The sequence below is a fragment of the Crocodylus porosus genome, unplaced genomic scaffold, assembly GCF_001723895.1.
Source record: "Crocodylus porosus isolate Cpor-Errol unplaced genomic scaffold, CroPor_comp1, whole genome shotgun sequence".
NCBI lineage: Eukaryota > Metazoa > Chordata > Crocodylia > Crocodylidae > Crocodylus > Crocodylus porosus.
This window is the reverse complement of record NW_017728907.1, coordinates 47,964,883-47,971,665: the sequence shown is the minus strand read 5'-3', so window position 1 is coordinate 47,971,665 and position 6,783 is coordinate 47,964,883.

The following is a 6,783-nucleotide window of genomic DNA, read 5'->3' as shown; positions in this document are numbered from 1 at the left end:
AGTCCTGGGTGTGACAGTGGTTCTCAACCTTTTAGATCCTAGGGACTCCCTCATGAGATTCAAGGCATCCCTCAGATGACACCAGCTCTTAGCTTTCACTTATTTTTTTTTTCTATGGAAAATAACACAGCCGTTCTTCCATTGTAAAGCACTTGGGCAGACCACAATGGGGCAAAACGTTTGACACATTCTGAATTCCTCCTTGAAATCTCTGGGGTGATCTGATGAACCATGTGTAGATGTTTGCACAGCGCTAATGTTGTGAGGCACCCTTTAAAATAAAGGACCTTCCAGCACCCTGGTTGAGAAGCACTGCTTTAGAAGAATGGATACTTAACGTGGTGCCTGTCCAGGATTATACCACCAGGAATACATAGTTTCATAGTTAGTCGGGTCGGAAGGGACCTGAGCAGATCATCGAGTCCGACCCCTGCCATGGCAGGAAAGAGCACTGGGGTCAAACGACCCCAGCAAGGTGTTCATCTAACCTCCTCTTAAACACCCCCAGGGTAGGAGCCTGCACCACTTCTCTTGGACGTTGGTTCCAGACCCTAGCCGCCCTGACCGAGAAGTAGCGAAGTAGAACATTGTTATTCCTTAATGCACCTGGGAGTCTGATCAAACTGCATGAGGATACGAGTACTTGTTGGAACAACTGTAGGTAACATAAAAGCCAGGCAGACACAGAGAGAGAGAGAGAGGATGACTTTCGGTGAAGCAGAGAGATGGTGCATTCACCAACCCCTCAGCTTTCCCTTGCTCACCTTAGTCCTTCAAATCATAGCAAGGACATCAGCCCACTTTGTAGCAATAGCACATCCCTTTGCCTACAGTTATCCCACCTTCATTTTCCATACAGGTAAGTCACCGCAAAGTTTGAGGCCAAACCAAAATTATTTTGCTCTTCCTTCTTTATCCTCTCGCTCTGCTTGTTAATAGCTAATCTCTCAAGATGTATATATTGTACCCTGATAATGCACACTTAATATGCTGAGACGGAAAGAAAATCACAGTGTGGGTGGTCTACGTTAAGGAACGAAGCCAGTGAAAGCCCCTGGAGAATGCATGGAACACATCCATGTACAAAAGATGTCCCTGATAACTGCATAGAAAAGAGAGCTTTTCAGTGAGTTAAAACCTAACTAGCTCATTTTGAATCAGGTTAGTGACAATATAAATGCAAGAAATTAAAAAAAAAAAAAGGTGCTGACTAGTCCCCACCTATCATCTACAATCTAGGGGCCTTTGTACACATCACGTTTTTTGCCCTTTTTTGCACTGCAATGGCATGGCTGGCTGTTTGCATGAGCGGGTTTTCTGGATGCTTTAAAAGTCTTTCTGGTGGATTAAAGTAAAACTCTTACAACATAATTTAGTGTGGCTCACTACAAATTGAAGTGCGCATCCATGGGTTCATTGCTTGCAAACACAAAGGTACTCAAATATGTGTAATGAGCCTCTTTGTCCACCAGATGTCGCTGTGACTTTTTTGTAGTTCACCCCTTTGAATTGCTTTCACTCTCAAATTGCTTCCACTTTTTTTTCTTTTTCTTGGGTGGTTTGCAGGCTCTCTGCATTCACAGCTGCATGGCGGTGAGGGCTTTGAGGGCACCCCGGGCCAGGGGAGGCGGGGAGGGCTGGACCGTCCCACTCTCCTGCGGCACCAGCTGGGGACTGGGCTTAATTCATCTGAAAACCTAGTGCATGCAAACTCTGGTGCAATGCTTCAAAGCTTAATTCATTCAAAAACATAGTGCGTGCAAACACCAATGAGATGCTCCAAAATAAACAAGTTTACATTTTATAAACCATTTAATTTAATGAGGATTAAATCCCATGGTGTGTAGAGGTGCCCTAGAACTTCAACCTTAGCAGGCCAAAAGGACTACCAAAATATTCTCCTTAGTGCTATACAATAGAAATCCTAACAATCTATCTGTTGCCTTTTGAAATCTCCCAAGATTCATTCATTCTAGGAGTTGACCTGGGAAAGATACCCACAGGGCACAGCAGCTAAAACAGGGCATACATATTCAACATTACTAGTATGGATACATCATACAGTATGTGCCTGACCCAGTCCAGATATGAATGGCTCCGTTCCCTTGCATAGGTAAAATCTCAGGAACCAATTCTCAATCTGGACCATCCTCACACACTTAACGAAGTCAAAGAGAACAGAAGGATCTCAGTGTCTTGCAGGATCCAACTGCTCATCCCATCAACCTCTGCAAAGCTACCTCCTAGAAGTGTTCAGCTTCTTGTTCACTTCACCACAGGCTTGCATACATCGGGGAAGGCTTTCTATCCCTCCCCGCATATTTCTTCCCCCCCGCCAACAAAAAACCTGATTTAAAATACAACCAGGTCCATTTTTTCTCTAGTTGAAAGTGGTTATTTGGAATATCAGTATCATCAAAACTTTTTCGAGCCAAGTGCCTGTTTCCTGCAGACACGTGAAAATCTCACAACCTTGAAAAATAAAGTGATCTGACTTTCAGCCAAAGCATTTGACTGTCTGCAATTCTGTCAGCAAAGCCCAGTTATTTGTAGAAATTATTTGGGGGGGCATTTTTACCTTGTTTTAAGCAAAATATTCTGGAGGGCCAGACTCCCCTTTTTAAAATGCTGTAGCTATACCTTAGATCAGGACTGGACAGTCCCTGATTTGTGGCTCAGGAAAAGCATTTCAGGACATCTCAGTCCCGTCTACATTACAGCTACAACCATTTTTGAATTAACCGGATCCATTTTAAAATGTGCGATATTTTGGAAAATATCCCCAGTATTGACCATGCAGCGCTTCCTTTCCATTAATTCAGTGGGAGAAATAGTGGGGAACCCACTAACTGAGTGGGCAGAATAACTGTACTTTTAAATATATACATCTACATAACAGCACGTATCCCGGTGTTATTTTTTCCTGGTCTCTTTTTCTCTCTTGGCTTCCTGACTCCGTGAAACTTCCACACGTCCCATTTTTCACTCCCTCGACAGACATTTCAAGACAGGGGGGAGTCGTTTGTGCAATGGCATAGCAACCTCCATTTATTTGATTGCTGCGAGATACAAGAGTGAAGCAGGGTGTCTTCCAGTTCGAAACGCCGAGAGATTAGATAGGGCAGCCAGATAGCTTGCATGAAGACAGCAAGCGAATGAGCCAGCCTCCGTACCAGCAAAGACCCAGTGACCATAAGTCCTTGATTGCGATTGGTCCTGGCTGCATAATGCCAGGAATAGGCATATTAAGCACATGAATGTCAAGTTCTAATTCATCTCTTTAATGTCGTACAGTAACAGGGCTGTGGCCCCCCGCTGCTGTGTAATTTCACGCTGAGGACTCTGATGGGGCTTCCTATGGGCTGATCCTTTATGGATCAGAAAACTCACTTTCTCTTTGTGCGAGGGGGCCTGGAGATTATTTTATTAACCACTTCCACGCCAGAGCCGATGAAAGCAGCAGCCTCTGCTTCCTCGGAGGAATCCTTTTAGCGTCTCTTCCTCTCACCTCCAGGAGGGGACAAATGCACGTAGGTCTTGTCAAATGAAATACTTGTGCAAAAGGAAGTGGAAAGGTTTCGTCTTGGTTTGGGGGATGGCATCGGACCCAATCACGCAACCTTGCTTAGAGCTGGCCGCCCAGAACCAGTTTAAGTCCACACAATCTGGCACGTCTCCATTAGCCCTGACTAATTCATTTTATGCCCCGCTTTGCACTCCCGGTGCCAACCTTCAGCAACCTCAGTAGAGTTGCCAGCTTGGTTTGCATCTATTCGGGGAGGTTTCATCCCATGATGTAATGACATTAATGACGTCAGGAAGGCAAATACACATTGCTATCCCATTTTAAAAACCACTGGACAACTGTATAAATCGGATTCAACATTTAATATTAATTTTAATGAATGCCCTATCATCTATCTCCCGGGTGACTCTCAGCAGTCTCCTGGAGATAGATCTCTAATCCTTGGAGACCCCCAGGCAATCCGGGAGGGTTGGCAGCCCTAAAACGCAGGGGCATCACCCTCTGGCTACCAGCGCCACATTTCTGAGCTCTGCTCCTGGTACACGGTGCACCATGAAACCAGTGCATCATGGGATAGCCACAGGAGATGTAATCAAACCATTTCAGCTTGCCTCCATCCCCAGTGATAAACTGTTCCCAGACGAGCCAGTTCTGGTCTACCTGGCTCTGAAGTCAGCTCTTCTGATCATTCATGAACCCAAAACCCATTCTCAGGCTAAGCAGGACATGCCCATCCTAGCCCAGACACGCCTGCTTCTGGCACTGGGCATTTGAAACAGGCTCCTGGCTGAGCTATTCACAAGAACAAGCTCCTCCTGAAGAGCACTGGGCTCCGTTTCATTTGGCCTCAGGGTTGGAGATGAGCTGGGGCTACGTGATTCGGATCTAGTCGGGATCAGGGGCTCCATCCACCTCAGGCTGAGCAACCATGAGATAAACCATGAAGCCCGGTGAGATGAGAGAGATTCCTGCTGCCCAGTGGAGAGGAAGCCTTGCATGGAGAGTAGAGTGACTACAGGTACCCCAACATACTGTATTTACCCGCATCCATTTGCCCCCCGCAGCCCAAATATGCTGCTTGGTGTGGCACTGCCCTGCCCGCTTCTATGGCTGGGGGGATTCTGGTGCCCCTTTGCAGCTGGCGCCCACTCCCTCCACTGGAGTTACTCTGATTGCTGCTGTGGTTCCTTCTCTGTGTGCCAAACTGCTCAGCCTTTGCAAAAATGACTAGTTCTTAGCCCAATACTGGCCTCCATGGGGCAACGCCTCTGAGTGAGGGTTTGGAGGAATGAACCCAGAGAGCCTCAAGCAGCGATGGCCTTCAGCGCTCCTCAAAGGCAGCAGAGAAGGAGGTCGCCCGGTCTTTCCCAGAATTGAGGCCCACGACGGCGAGCGGTCTCCCATAAGACTTAATCTTCCTGCTGCTGCGTGCTCCGCCGCTGACCACAATGGGAACGAGAGCCCCTGATTTAAGGCCAATCCAAAGGCAACACCGAAGTCCCATGCACAACCACTTTCTGACTTGAGGCCTTCCCATCTCCTCTTTGCCCTACCTGCTATTAAATACCCTAACAGAAGCAACATTTTGCTTTCAGCTGTAGAGCAAAGCCCCTGCCCTGCTCATGTTATATCCAGCTAAGGAGCCCAGCAGTAAACACCGTTAGAAATTAACTCTGTGGCATTAATGGGGGAGAAAAAACCTACCCTGCATTTTATCTGCAAAAATAACATTGCCCTGTTCTTCTGGCCAGACAATTATTTAATGGATTTCCAAGCATTAAATAATCCTTCCCTGTCTAATGGGTTGAGTAAATCGCTTTCCAGCTGCTAGCCTGCTGGATTAGGCCGTGTTGCTGAGTACACCAACACCATTTCCCCATTCTCTGTTGGAGGATATAGAAAGTCTAATAGGAGGATATTTTTCTCTCTGCTTAATCCAAGTCTCTGCCTATTCACCTTGGGGTGCAACTGTATCAGGGTCTGTTCCCTACCGCATGGCAAACAACAACTCCCACAACAGAAATGCTGGGAATCTCAATGTAGCCACCTCCATCTGTGGCCAGAGCAGTTAACATAGTGATGATGCCCCAGGGATACTTAAAACTTTGCAGATTTGAACCTTTGACCAAGGGCTTCCTACTAGACCACTGGAAAAAAAAAGAGATCTGGGTTTTCAAGTTTCCCATCTTTTAAGCATTGAGGTATTGTCTGAAACATGCTCCACCCTTTCCAAAAATATATGATATAATCTTCTGCCTAGAGTGATGCATTCTTCCTCTACCAGTGGGGCAGTTTTTACCTAGAAAGACACAGGGCCATTGGGTCCCAAGAGGTGGTGGAAACTTTCCTGGGATATATGTTTCATCCACAATGTTATTTTTTCCCCTAAAAAAGCAATTTCTTCCCAGCACCAGACCCCACCGCAAAGCATTCCTTTCACAGCAAAAGGAGAAAAGCCTTGCATTCAAATTTATAGGATAGAGAGAGCACAGTGTGTGCATCTCCTTGGATAATCTCCATCATGCTCTGGGAGCAAAATGGTTGCCAAACTCAAAAAGGAGAGTGCTTAGAAACTACAAGGGGCAGGATCCAGCAAACAGATGGTTGCTTTCAGGTTTCCCAGCTGCAATCAAACTCCATTCCAGCTTCGCAGCAAAAGGGAAAACAAACCACTGATGTTTCAAACATTTGGAATATCAGCATATGGTGAAAAGGGACCACATCTCCTCTGCAATCAGAAAAGGGGATAATATAACTGGGACTTACCAGTTCTTAAGTGCAAAATGGCCGCTTTAGGGCCGCAGCTGCCTTTCTCTGTGCAATTTCAAGGGATAGTCCCAGCAAGGCATGCTGGGAAATAATGTTCCTATAAGAGAATGCATGCCAGTAGGAATTAAGAGGTTGATGAAGGTGGCTGTGAAGGGCTAGGGATACAAATATGGTGGATTTGGTTGTAGTCATGTTGGTCTAAGGACATCAGCAGACAAGGTTCTTTGGGTAGATGTGAGATCTTTGATTATACCAGCTAAATAGCTGGGAAAATTGTTTTTTGCAACCTTTGGGGCACAAATGCCCTTCTTCAGGCATAGGGAGAGTCTGCTGGAGTTGAGCTGTTACCAAGTGATGGAAAGACTCCTCCAGAAAACTCTCCTGCTTTTGAAATGTTTTTATGAAGGTCTAAGGAAGCTTTTGAAGACGGGCATCCCTGTCAGACACACACGCGTGGATGTACCATGGGCCAAGCTCCTCTCGGTACT